At 38.5% G+C, this 14,299-nt stretch overlaps 1 protein-coding gene across 11 annotated transcripts in view; it reads right to left on the reverse strand.

Annotated features, from left to right (window-relative positions):
• The window catches only part of FAM241A (family with sequence similarity 241 member A), a 449,214-nt gene that overhangs the window by 218,052 nt on the left and 216,863 nt on the right, over positions 1 to 14,299 (reverse strand). For 10 of the 11 annotated variants that reach the window (XR_005256769.1, XR_005256771.1, XR_005256773.1 and 7 more), the window contains one exon: positions 6,699 to 6,780. The gene's annotated coding sequence lies outside the window, so the exon portion shown is untranslated. Of the gene's footprint in view, positions 1 to 6,698; positions 6,781 to 7,611; positions 7,834 to 14,299 lie in introns of those variants that run through there. The other variant, XR_005256780.1, reaches the window with a different exon arrangement.

A 14,299-nucleotide genomic window follows, 5' to 3' on the forward strand; every position in this document is an offset into this window, starting at 1 on the left:
TCACAGAGCAGCCTTTTGCTGCAACTAATCCCTCCGGATCTTGCCGAGCCTTTCAGGCTGCGTTTCCTGTCTCAACCCGCCTATGCCTTCTGAAAGCAGAATGAAAAAACCCAAAAATTTGGCAAACAGCCATTAAAAAGAAAAACCAAACCAAAACATTTGCTATGTAGGTCGAACTTCAAAGAATGCTTAGTTTCCCCCCCCCCCCCCCCCAAAAAAAAAAAAAAAAATTTGAACAGTGTAGAATCCTAGTTATTCCTTGGTTCATCACATAGTGTCAAGGTTTTTCCTAGGGTCAGATCTGAACCCTCAGTAGTGGGAAACCCCAATTTCTGCATAGCATTGGGAAGAAATGGCAGGGTTTGCATCATCAGAGTTAAAACAACTTCACTGAGGCAAGGCTAAGGACCTGATTATTTTTCCATATAAGCAAGAGTTGATTTAGAAATCCAGAAAATAAGCCAAAACAGTTATTTTTTATCCCTTAGTTAAAATTACCAGTAAGTTATTTAAAAAATATTATTCTTCTCAGTATTTAAATACAGTAGTAGTGACTAATAGATGTGAGAAGCACATTTACTAAGAACATAATTAATAACAGATCAAAATCTAGGACCAGACTGACCACCTCTTACACAGTGAAGAATCTGATGTTTGCAAATTTCAACTGATTGAGATAATCTCTACATATGGGTGGCAGAGTAAGGAAGGATGTGTGAAACTATATCTCTTTCTTGGCCCCTATTTTACCTTCTGTCTGGTTCTATGCAAATATAAATGACAAATGTAAGGTCTTCAAAACATTCAACAGGCCTCTATAGGTCACCTGCTGTTTTTAGGTAAGTAGGGCTTACATAAAAGTGATCAAATGACTGTCACTTGGTGAGCTCTCCTGTGAGGCACCCTCTTATGATGGAGAGGCCAGAAGGTCTGTCTCCCTCTGAATTTATGATCTACCCACTCACACTGATTGGGGCAGCCTTGTTACAGCATGGCTAACTTCCCATCCCACAGTAAAAGCAATAAAGAAAACTCCTCAGTGCCTCAGAAGTCACTAATGTCCATGTCATGTCAATGCTAGCTTTTCCAACAGAACTTCTATTATTAACCTGCTCCCTTCTCCCAGTTAGAAAAAGAGAACACAACAGTAAGGAATTGACCAGACCTTACATTTCCACACACAGTAAGTTGTACATTCTCCCTTTATACCAATGTATGGTATGTCAACAATATAGAAGTTACTGGTTTTTGTTTGTTTGGGGTGTTTTTGTTGTTATGGATGGGGTTGGGTTTTTCAGTTTGTTTTGGGTATTTATTAATCTGGTTGTGTGTGCATTTGTTCTGGTTTGTGTTTAATAGACAAGACACACTTATGCTTCCTAAACAGGGCAGAACATTCTATTTAGCTCTCAGAGCAGCATAACTCTTCCTTCATTATTCTTTGGGAAAAAAAGCAGACATACATTTTCCTGACCTTTTTTTGTTTTTCATGATAGAAAGGAAAAACAGTTATTCTTGCCATGTTCTGAAGCTTTTTAAGCTTACAGAAGTGTTTATAGATAGAATGGCTTTTATTTTGATTACATTTTCTTAATAACAAGAACAAGCAATAGCATTGCAGGTAGTGCAAGAAGGGAGCATAAAAAACCAGGCTGGTGAATATGAGAAAATCGTGTCAGTATTCCTTCCTCACAACACAGGAAATACCTATTGTCCATACCACTTTTCATCATGGGCAGTGAAGCAGGATTAGAAGAGTGCTTAACCAGACTATTTAACCTTCACTGAAAGAGATAAAATAACCCAGAAAGTTCCCACTCTGTCATTACTTATGCCCTCCAAACCATCTCCCTCCCATGGTATGAAATATAACTAGGCATTTCTTTCCTTCCCCTCCCAGTGATTTACTGTTCTGTAGATAAATTTAATCTGCCCCACCGTCTCCCACATATTTTTTTTGCAAAAACTTGGACCCAGGAAAGAATTCTTAAAAAGGAATATAGATTTGCTATTATAAAGGAAGGCAAAAGCCCCACTGCCCCTTAAGCTGTGTTCAGAGGGGTGGAAGTTCACTACACATTGCATCAGCACGTATTGCTCTGTATGTCTCTTGCAGGTTTAAGATTGAAATATTTCTTGATAAAACAAGGGTTGTGGCAAAGATAGTGGCAAAACTCATGACAGTGGCAAAGAATTTTGATACACGCATATTCTGTCATTTTACATGATATTCACAAACATGTTTCATACCAGAACCTCTAATGTAAGGGGAGAATGAAACAATGGCATTTTTTAGCTTCACCTCTAAAGAAAAAGAGACTTCTCAATGCTGCAAAAGTTTTTTTTTTTCTCTGATGAAAAAGGAATGGACTATTTCCTACAATTGCCAAAGGACTGAGATCTGCCAAGGAGGCTCATTTTGCTTGCATCATCTTAGAGGAATTATCCACCAAGGTATATACTGGCCAGCACAGCATCTGGAAACTTTGCAGCTGAAATTGAATGCCAGAGCTCACTGAGGCAAAATATAAGAAAGCTATTTACAGTGACACATATGACAATAAAGATCAGAGCATAGTTTTGGCACAGAAGGAAATTCAACCCTCAACTTTCGTTATGTTTGCCAATATCTGGTTTAGTACAGTTATTCACTTAACAAGGCTATTATTTATTCATTTCAAGAATGAAGATAATGGCCTCAAGAGTTTAATTACTAAGGCAGACTAAAGGGGAAGAAAAAAACTCCTTAAACCACATCTTAAAAAAAAAAATTAAGCCAACCCACAAAACCTTTTCAAATATGCTCTTAAACTGTCCCAGAATTCTTTTTACTGATGCTTATCCTTTCTCTGGAAATTCTCCTCATTTTTCTCCAGAATATGTACAATACAAATACTAGACAGAAACTGAGCAAGTAAGTAATACACCCCTACACAAATGTATACACAAGGTCATTGCTAGATACTTTAATACTTCCATATTCTGTGCCATAGGAAGTGCACATTCTGGGTACTTCAACAGATGGGATAGATAAGAAATCAGTTGAGTGGAGAGTATTGAAGAGGAAAATTATGACTTGAAGTATGACTGAGTGATTATATTTAGACTCAGAAGGATCCACTGAAGGGGGAATCATCTGCTTTACTAGGTAAACTCATGGAATAAACACTGGATGTACAGTATTCATCTGCAACCTAGCAAATCATTGCAATATAGGCCATTGTTTGGATTATGAACATGCATTAAATTAAATATTGTTACAGAGTTTTTGTCCCACCTTAGGATGCACTCAACACTTTCCTCCTTCCTGTCTGACAATATGTTGCCATGCTATAAAAGCCCTAATGCCCATTTCAACGATTAGCTGTACATCAGCATCACTACTTCAAATCCACAAGTTTCACATCAAGCATTAAATGGGATGAATATTGATCTGCTAAAGAGGATTTATTTATTTCTAGCTCTATCCAAAGATCAACTACTAGCAGCTTTTGGTGGATCTGTTGAGCTCTCACAGCACAAAGCTACTGCATACATGACACCGGACTTGACATTTCAGTTCTGGAAGAAAACCAAACAGTAAATTCACTGCAATAATCCTAGATAAATGAGATGATCACTGGAAAAGCTGAGATAGTTAAGTGGTCTATCAGAAAAGTCCAAAGGATGATATTGAATTGTTGCTACATAATAACCTATCTCATGACAACATGGCACAAGATCATCATAGCAGATGCCAATATTTTCACCTTAAAAAAGCCCCATGACTTCAGATTATCTTGGAATACTTCACAATTATGTTCTGAGCTGAAAATATTATACTCAGCATGATTATAATCAGATACATATCAATATTACAATATTTACCCATGCATTCCTTTTTTTGTTCTGTTCAGTCACTACCACACCAATAACTGTATAATGCATTCAGGAAACACAGATATCTATTTCAACCCTCCCAGCACAGGTAGGAGTAAGTGCTGCCTTCAAAATGTTCTTTTCACTCTATGTCAGTGGGGATAATTTTTTACTCTTTGGCACTGATAAAGGAGGAAAACATACAAATGGGTGGATGAGGACTGCAGGCAGATTAGAGAACAACTGGTGAGTTGCCTTTTATACTCAGAAGGCAAGGGCATAAGAGGATGCTATGTGTCCACTAACTTTGACAAGGAGTGTTTGAAATGCCAATGTAAGAAGCTATGAAATTTTTCCTGTGTCACTCACACAGGAAGCTGAAGAAGTCAGTCAAAATATTGCCTCAGTGCTATGATTCCATCAAGACATATAATTTCAGTAGCTAAAAACATCTAATAACATCTCATAGTCATCTGTTAAATATTTCACTTTCATTTATCTGATATCTCTGCACCAACTTTCCCTTATGAGTGTATTATTTTAAAGAACACATGGAGAAGAAACAGAAACAATGACATACAGTGAGAATATTTGCTGCTATTAAAGGTTGCCTAATTTTTGTCTTCTCATATGACCACAGTTCTCAAAAAAAAAACCTTCCAAAAAACATCAGGGGAAAAACCTGTGCAGCATGTTATCGAGACCAGATCTGAAAACCAATGCTTTGTTTTGTTTGCTTGAACTCTGTGAATTCCTAAATGTCCTTGCCACAAGTAGCACTCAGTTTAATTAGGTTTTTGTCTGTAGAACAGTGTCTGCTTCACCAAGGATAGAGAACTTTGGGCCAGTTCCAAATGTCAATGAAAGAGGAGCAAGATGTATTTCAAAATTAGCCCTGCATTTAGACAAACAATTTGTTTTGCTGTTTGTTTTTTTAAAAATATATCTTCCATTTAATCTGTATAAAAATAAGACAGGCTTCTGAAGACAGAATTTGTATGTTCAAATACACTTCAAATACAGAAGCTTGTATTATCTATAAAATCCCTTAAATGAAACAACTTAAAAGAAGTTTAAAAAGGTAATCTGAAATCTTTCCTGGGTAATCTCTGCTTGGTTAAATATCTTTAATGGGAAATCATTACTGCAGAGCCCCCAGAAAGTTTTATCTTCCAACAACCCACTTCATTCTTTTGGAAAAACAAAATGAAACAATATAACCGTAAGTAAACAGTGTTAGGAGAGTCAGATCCACGTTGCCTGAAGCTTTCAGGCTATTTGTATCTGGAACACATGATACAATACCAAATTCATATCCTGAGAAGAATGAATCTTTTTCCTGTCATTCATATTCTCATAACATGGCTCTCTATAAACTAACTTCTAGGAACAGCGTCTACATTTGCAACATAATTTGGTAGAAAATTAATTAAAGTCCCTAATTCTTTCAATTTTTTCCACTCCTAAATGAATTTAAAACAACAGTGTAATATAAGGAAAAATTACATAAAAAGATCATGCCTATAAATATTTCTGTAGTTTGTTGGGAGTATCTGCCAGAAGGAAATAATATCAGAAATATTTTCTTAACGCTGATGTAGCAAATAATGCTTTTAACTAACAATAATTCCTTTCTTCACTAACACTTCATAACACTTATCAGTCTGAAAAAGGTTGCACTGCTTATGGTTTGAATATAACTGCAAAATTTCAGGTGTGGTGAAACTCTGTGTTCTATCTTTTATCCTGACAGTGTCCTTTTGGCATCCCTATGGTAATTTCTGCCTCTGCAACTTGCTGTACAATTTAATTAAAAAAGGCATGAGCTCTTTCTTCTTCCTGCCCTTCCCCCCAGCCCTCTGCACTAAATTCCAAAATTGTTGAAAAATGCTCACATTTTAAAATTATTTTTTAGTGAGTTTAAAATTAACCTTTTTATTCTCCCCCTCTACCCCTTCTAGATTTACTGACACATCCTTAGATCACATCTAATCTGCATGCAGACAATGAAAAAACAAAGCTGCCATAAAGCAATATTTGGTGTTGAAACGGAGACACCAGTCATCCTTGGAATAATCACCAACAGAGGTATGACCAAAGGCCAAACTCTTCTGCAGAGCTTCCACCAAGTCATGTGAGAAAGAACCTCAGTGAGCAATTTATAACAGTGCAGCTTCTTCAGGCAGCAGCATCTTTCAAATGTGCCATATTAACATGTAAATCACAGATCCTTTTGTAAGTCATATTTCCACACAACAGAACATTTTCTCTTTTGGCACCAAACAATTTATATAACTTTATGTGCTAATTAGGAATTTTGTGAAATGTCAGTCTGTCCCATCCCATCTTCCCACCCCCCCAAGTACTCAGGTTTTAAAGAATGATCAAAATCCAAACAGCACTATATAATGAACTCTGTGTAATACCTACACCACGTGAAATACAGATGAGGATTTTTTTAATGTATTGTGCTACAAATCAAAAATTCTAACACTGCCTAACAAAACTCCTAGCTGCATAAAAAGATGCAATAAACCTCTCTAACAGTAGCTGATTTGTATGCAACATTGACCATAAGGGTAACTCTTCAGTAAACCTGAATCTCATATATAATGCATAGCAGTTAATAAATCATAGTAAAATCAGGTGGCTTAAAGCCAACAATACCCAACTAGTAATGGAAAGGAGGGAAAGATTTATAGAGAAACAGACTCTGTCTGGATTTTGCTTTAAAGAGGCTCACACAGCGCAGTGGGAAGATCTTGCTATGGTTTCCAAGTGGACACAACTGTGTCATGCTGACTCACTTCATCCTTCCCCCAACATTGCTTCTCACTTACCACAGATGATGCCTCTTCTCCGAAATCATCATCTTTGACCTTCCACTGGATTTTTTTGCCTATCAGCTCCGCAGCATCTGAGCTGAAAAGGAGAACAAAAAACATCCAACACTAGATTTCAAACTTACAGAATACTTAAAAAGAACCTCCCAAAATGTCTTCTCAAGCCTCAAAAAGCCATGCTATGAATTAATAAAAGTCTCACACATTTCCTAGATCCAAAATCCAGCTGCATAGAAGGGAGAAAACATACTTCAGCGCTTAGGATGGGAAGACTGTTTTTTTGCTTTAAATATCAAGTGTAAAACTGTTCGCTCTCTTCTCATTGGAGATCCAGCGGAGCAGGATATTAGAGATGATTGCTGCTGCAGAGATCTGAGAAAATTCTTTTCTTGTTGATTTAGAGCTTGCCCATGGTGACCAGAGGCACTTAGCCAGGCAAAAACATTAGTGCAAAGTTAAGATGCAGCATTTTCACCTTAAGCGTGCTTGCAGCTTCATCAACAGATAGTGTGATGTCAACTACATATGTGTAAAAAACTGGCACAATACACATATTTCTTAGGAAGCATTCTGAAGGCATAGATAAATAACTAATGCTGAAGTTCTTCAGTTACCTTTGTTTATGTCATATGCTCTGACGAAGGGGAAAACATTTCTCTTTTTTGTTTGCTTAAGCTAAGTTTATGGTTGCCATTGCTGGGACCATCCCGGTTCAGGATTTAGCTTGAGAAAACTGCAGCAAAATTTCTTAATCGATTTAAAACCAAATCCCTGCTTCTCTGCACTAAAAAGCGAATTACAAAACATCTACTTATGCCAAGTCTTTAAAGGCGATTTTGTTATTAAAAATACCCGAGCGTCAGACTGGTACCACACCACCCTAAGCTTTTTAAAACTACAAGCCCCTTACAGCGTGTCAATCCAACGCACAAATAAACCACGGCCACGCTGCCGAAACCAATCCAGATTAGAAGAACCTCGCACAGAGAGCCTTTCCCCTTGCCGGGTGCGCTCCCGGAGCCCCGGGAGGGGGAAGCGAGCGCTGCCCGTGAGGGACCCCGGGCGCGGCGCTGCCTTCCCGGCCGGGAGTGCCTCGGGGAGGCGGCGCCGCTGCCGGAGGGGCCGGGGCGGCCGCGGGGGGAATGCGGGGGATGCCCGGGAGCATCGGCCGCTGTCCGGGCACAGCGCTCGGCCGGGGTTCGGCGGCGATCGGCGGCCGCCGGCCCGGCGCATTCCCGGCCCGGGCACGAGATGGCAGCAGCCGCTTGCGGAATGGCGGCAGCGGGAGCGGGCACGGCCCGGGGCGCAGCTCCCGGCTGGAGAGCTCAGGCCGGCCGGCGCGGCTGCTGCACCGCCCTGAGCCGGGGTACGCAGGGTGATCGCGGGATTAATACAAAAAATTACAGCCCCCCCCAGCTACAGTGAGACGCAGACTGGAGACAAAATGACCACAGCGAAACTGGCAGAAATGATGTGAAATCTACCATTTCAAGTGGAGATAAATATTTAAGTGTCACCCACTGCCAGGGAAGAGAATAGGATTTTCTCCACTGACCTCAGCAGAAGTAGGGTTGAGTGCAAAGAAATGGGGCCATATGTTTTTCACAGATATCTTGTTTTCTACAAAATAATTATTCCTTTCTTTACACAACAAATTAATTTCTTGCAACTTGCTGGCAGTATCGAACAGCAGCAATGAAGACCTTCGAAATGATGGCTAAAAGCCAGTCTCAATAATATTTATTTAGGGAAGATCATGATGATAATAATAAACAAGAGTTCCTACCAAGTAATTAAGTTTGTTCACAGTTTATGTATAGTTTGGTCCAGTTCATTTTGCAGATTTTTTGTGATATAAAGCAAAACAACTAGCACAAATGGTTACTAGCTCAGATTTTTCCATCTCTGCTGTGCTTTAAAAAGGTAGGAAGATAATTCATGTGAAATAACCTTTACGTAAAACTGTCTTGCAAACAAAGATTTGTTGCAAGCCCTACAGTTGGTGAGCTATCATGCAAGCAAGGGGCTCTCAGCTGCTGCCACCCTGTCCTTCCAGAGGCACGGCAGGGTCCTGGCCTGAGCAATAATCGAGCCCATGACACTGCTGCAGCTCTCCCAACACAACACCCCCTGCAAAAACAGCTGCAGCCAGAAACCACTAATTTTTATACCTTTGCTTCAGAATATTGCCCATCCAGAGGACAATCTCTGGAATCCCATCTTGTGTGGGTACATCTCATGCAGGTGCTGTTCGAAGGAAGCACAAGCAAGAAGGAATCCACCTAGAGAGCAGCACCCACTCACTGCCACAGTGAGGAATGCACACTGCTGGAAGGTTTTGCAATTTCCCTGCTTCATCAAACTGGGAATAACAAGGCCCAGGGGATGTAGAAGCACAGAGTATGCTGATGAAAAAAAGCACACTGTTCTTACGTGCACAACAACTGACAACAAATAATTGTCACAAAGGTTTTTGATGTATCAATGCAAGCACTGGATTAAGCTTTTCTGGGAAGAAATATAAACTTACTGACTATACTCCACATTGTCTTTACAAGTAGCCAAGAAAGTGTTATTCCAGAATTCATAGTTAGACTTGGTAATATTTTGCAAGGAACGGTCTGCTGGCAGACTCCGAGGATGTACAGTCTGTACAGTGTCTCGGTCTGTGGTTTGACTGTAGCTCTTAGCCAGAATATTCCACTGTCAATCAATCCTAAGCAGAAAAAGACACTGCTCTGCTATTAAATAAAACCAAGAACACATATGAATTAAGAATTTCAGATGAAAAAGCAGCAAAAAATGTATTAAACCTTCCAGTTAATCGAGAAATAAATTATTGGAGAAAAAGTGTAAATAATAAACATTTTTTTTTGCAACACGATCCCTAAAACTAGAACAGAAAAGAGCAAAAATCCTGAATATCTTTTGACCAAAATTACAGCAAAAATGTTATTATTTTGCTAGGTAGGTGGGGAGAAAAAATTAAAATCAACTAACACCCTTTTGCCCTCATCCCTCAGCTTCTTCTGCAAGAGAGTGGCGTATTCCGTGTTCAGGAAGAGTCCTAATGACATTACATGGGTTCAGCCTGTCTGCAGTTCACTTAATTGCTGTTTAATTCCCATTTATCACTAATAGATGAGACTCCCCAAGCAGATGGGGGCCCCCAAAATCTGTATTTGCTTCTAATGTTTTTGAGGTTTTTTTAAGTTCTTAATAGAGCATGCATAGAGTGTCAAGCAGATCTAAAAGATGCAACTAGAAAATAGTACATTGAGCTTTTATATCAATGGCCATTTGGTAATGGTTTGTAATATGTGCTGCTTGAAATACTGGTACAAACTCAGCAAAAGATGATGTAAGATTAAATAAAGAGGGTCAGAAGTTTGGGGAGAAGCACTGAACAGTAGCAGAGGAGCACAGCAGCTGTTACACAGCACACAGCAACACCACAGAATAGTTTATGACAGGAAGTGAAGAAAATTCCACAATCCACCTGAAGCTACAGTGGGAATTATGTAGGCAAAATATAGTTATTAAAATTGGAATGCAACCAAGACTTCAGGGGCTAATAATGCTTTTCTTGCAAGAGATAGCAAAAAAATCCCCAAGCATCTTCATTGACCACAAACTGCAAGACCACAGCTTTACATCTCAATTGAAAGACACGACTTTTTCCATGATAAATTGTTACAAGAACGTGATCTTTCTGGGATGTGATTTCCTGGCCAGCAGGCTCCATTTCCTTCCAAAAACTGAAAAAAAGAGTTAGTGATTTCAGGATTAAAAAAAAATAAAAAAGTAATCTCTCTAATATACATCGTTCTATAAATATACATTCCTTTATATATGTATGTACACACCAACATATATATATATAGATAATGTATATAAAATATCCCCTTTTAAGCTACTGCCAGTGTTTAAAAAATAATTGACCAGTCTCAATGGTGTCAATGAAATGCAATTTGGCAGTCACAATGTGAATATATTTACCATATATTGTGCCCATTAAATTTCCTTATGCTAAAATTTTATTATTTCTTGCCTAGAAATTGAATTAATTTTACAGCCCAAATAATCACTTCAATGAGGACTTAAAACATCTCACAGAAAAATTAAACTATACAGAGTGTGTAGTGTGTTTTATGTCTGCATCTGTAAAACACATACATGTCATGCACAAATATTTAAGTATATAAATGTGCAGATTCTGAAAGTACACATACATTAGGACCATAAATACTCCCAGAAATGGAACACACACATTTATGCAGTGTGTATTTGTTTATATAAGTATGACTAAAGTACATAAATGTAGATAAGCCTCGTGTATTACACATTGAAGGTGCTTTGCTGTGATAGAAAAGATTCTTTTATGATGAAATTTGAGATGCACGTGTTTCAAGGAAAACTACGTGGAAAATATCTGTCTAGCTCATCTCAGGACTGAACAGATAATGGGTGCTATTCTAATTTGTCAAATCCCTTTTACAGCCACTGTATGTACTAGAGAAAAACAATTTTTTGCAGATGTTTATTTAAAACCAAACTTGTTGTTGTATTTTGCTGCATTGAAAGATACCAATCTCTCGCAGAGACATAAAGCAGCTGTAAAGCAGCATTGATTGCCATAACATCTTACCACATTAAGAAGAAACATGCAATGGTAGGCACACAGTCGTCTTTAAAAATGGCAATTCTTCTGAATGCATTCTGGTATCAATAACATTGGGTGGCTTAGAAACCTCAATAAAATTGTACCCATACTGAGACCTGATAAAGCAGCAGAAAGAATTTATTTTTCTTTTCTTTAAATGTAGCATAGGAAATACTGAATATGTTAGAAAATAATTATATATATATAAAACCCCAGCTACTATATAGTCCTTCATTACTTGAAAATATTAATTTTCCTTGCTTTATTCAGTGCTTTCAGTAAGATCCAGTCCTAATGCAATTAATGCTGAACAAATAGATGCAACGTTTAAGACTTTGACTTCGCAACCTTAGTGGCTTTCTTTTATTGTCAAGGGGAATTTTTGAGATACACGTTGAGTAAATACGTAAATATTGGGACTTCTCACTGTATCCTTCCTCCTCGTAAATTTCTTGCCTTAAATTTTTCTTTTGACTATCACACTAGGTCCACCGTCTGGAGCATCATTTGGAAGTACACGCAAATGGAGTGACTAGAGTCTCTCAGATTCCAGTATCACCAGTTCTTGGCCATGTCAGACCTGCCGGGTACACACACCCCAGTGAACACACGCTGTGCCCTCCCCCTGCAAGCTAGCCAGGCCAGAGTCCAATTCTGCTGGGATTTATGAGACCACAGTAGCTCTTACAGCTTAGGCTGGGGGAGCTCACACTTACACCATCCACACCACTCATCTCATCCTAGAACTGCTACCAGAAGGTGCAATTACAGGCTTGTCTACGGACACACAGGAGAGTTTTAACCACGGGAGTCTCTGTGGGACTCTACCCTCTAGGTACAATTACTGAATTTGCCTCACAAGCGCACTATTAGGTGCACACTTGAAATCTGGATGTTATGAGCGTGGATACATGTGCTCAGAGTTTTGGAGGCGTGCCTATCGTGCTGACTGCCCAGGGAAGCATCACACACTGCTCTTGTGCCCAAACTGTGGCAATGCTTTTTGTTGGTGTTTTAAGGTAATAATTCTTTTGATGCCTGCAGAAAGAGGCATAAATAACTAGGGTTCAGTTCTCCAAATTATTTGTACTTACAGCCTGTTGGAAATTTAGCAAGCATTATTTGTAACTATGAACCAGGAACATAAAGATTTACATTACCTTGGCATTCACATCACAATTATCTATAAATTCTGACTTGAGTCATGATTATTTATCATCTTTTTGAAGTGTAAGCATATAGAGACTTTCACAAGGCTAAGCAGAAAACCATCCACAACTTAAAACTGCCTTAAGCAATATTTGCAGTACAGAAGATCTGATCCTCTGATCCTAAGGACAGCTATTCCCAAAATAATCTGATGGAAATACATAAGAGAGCAGACTCAAATGAGATTATTCACACAAGGACAGAATTTGAGATTGGGTCCTAGTTTTTAATTTATTACCTTAGACTGCAAATCACAAAATACTTGATTCCTTTGTTATTATTGAGCTTTACAGCCTTTAAAGTCCTCGGTTGTCCTGTTTTGTATTTAATTTCTAATTCTTTGCTTCTGCTGTTTTGCCCTTCCCATACCAGTCATTCCTGTTTTCCTTACCTACACATTTTTGTATAGCTGAAGCGGAGTTGGGATGTTTACAGATGGCAGGTACAGGCGTGGGGGGATGAGCCCACACAAGAAGCAGCTTGTTGGTTCAAACAGCAAGTGAGCAAACAGTTAGCAGATTTGGACTGCTCATCACAGAGCAAGAGCTTGGACAAGATGACAGCAGCAGTCTGCTTGAAAGCAGGTTGGGACCATTACTGGTAATTACAGTTAATCAGCGACAATTGTCTTGACCAAGATACAGATCAACATTGAGCACTAACCTAACAGGACCTAATGAGTGTAATGGAGGATGAAGACAGCCTGATTAAACTTGCAAGGCACTGAATGACCTGAGCAGAAGAGGCATTATAATTCCCAGACACTCCCTCTCTTTCCCCTTCTCCCTCCAGTCCCCAGTGCAGATGAAAACGAGTCCTGTAGCTATGTGGTGATACAGACTCTGTCACAATGTGCTCACAGTGGTGGTTAATGGAATTAAACCTCGCACTCTGGTGTGACTGGATATATTTATATGCTATATATTTTTTGAAAAGTAACTGATATTATGCTATATAGGGATTTCTTAAAACTAATCAATAATGTTGTTCAGCTATTGCAATACCCAGGCAATTTTTAAAGCATTTTGGAGAGGTAAGGAAAATCTAAGCATTTAAGCATAATTGGAAAAGGTGCAAGCTTTTCTATATCCTTATTGGTAGTGCTTTTTCCATGAGAGCCTAAACTGATCAGCTCTTCTGTCTCATGAAACTTTTGTGGGAACAAACAATTTTAATCCCTAAGATCCTTGTTAAGTATATAGTATTATCATAAAATATCATATTTGTGTCATTTTTGCAAGTAATTAATTCTATGTAAATTTTGATCTGAAAAGTTTCTGATCAAAAATAAAAAATCTGAGAAAATTTAAGAAACATATTTTGGCATTTGTATTAAAAAAATGCTGCAATAACTGCACATTTAATAATTTTTATATTTAAAAAGGTATCGCTTCTCACAGTATATGCTTTAAAACAAGTAGTGGTAGTAGCCTTTCAGGAAAAACATGCCATAAAATGATTTTATCCATTGACTCTTCAGGGTTAAGAAAGTGAATTTGCAAAAGTTCTCTAGGCTTTCCCAAAATGTAAGCACAGATGTATAGACTATTTACTGAAACACAGCCCTATCAATACCCCTTCTACTTCAAAGGAAGAGTAATTTGGCCAAAACAAGAAGAAAACCTGGGCTTCTGGTGTGACACAAGCTATCAAAACATCTAAAAGCCAGCCAGCACTTGGTACACCTGTGTTTTGTCAGGTCATAATGACATGTTTCTCAGCCTAG

This window comes from Motacilla alba, chromosome 4 (genome assembly GCF_015832195.1).
Source record: "Motacilla alba alba isolate MOTALB_02 chromosome 4, Motacilla_alba_V1.0_pri, whole genome shotgun sequence".
Lineage (NCBI taxonomy): Eukaryota > Metazoa > Chordata > Aves > Passeriformes > Motacillidae > Motacilla > Motacilla alba.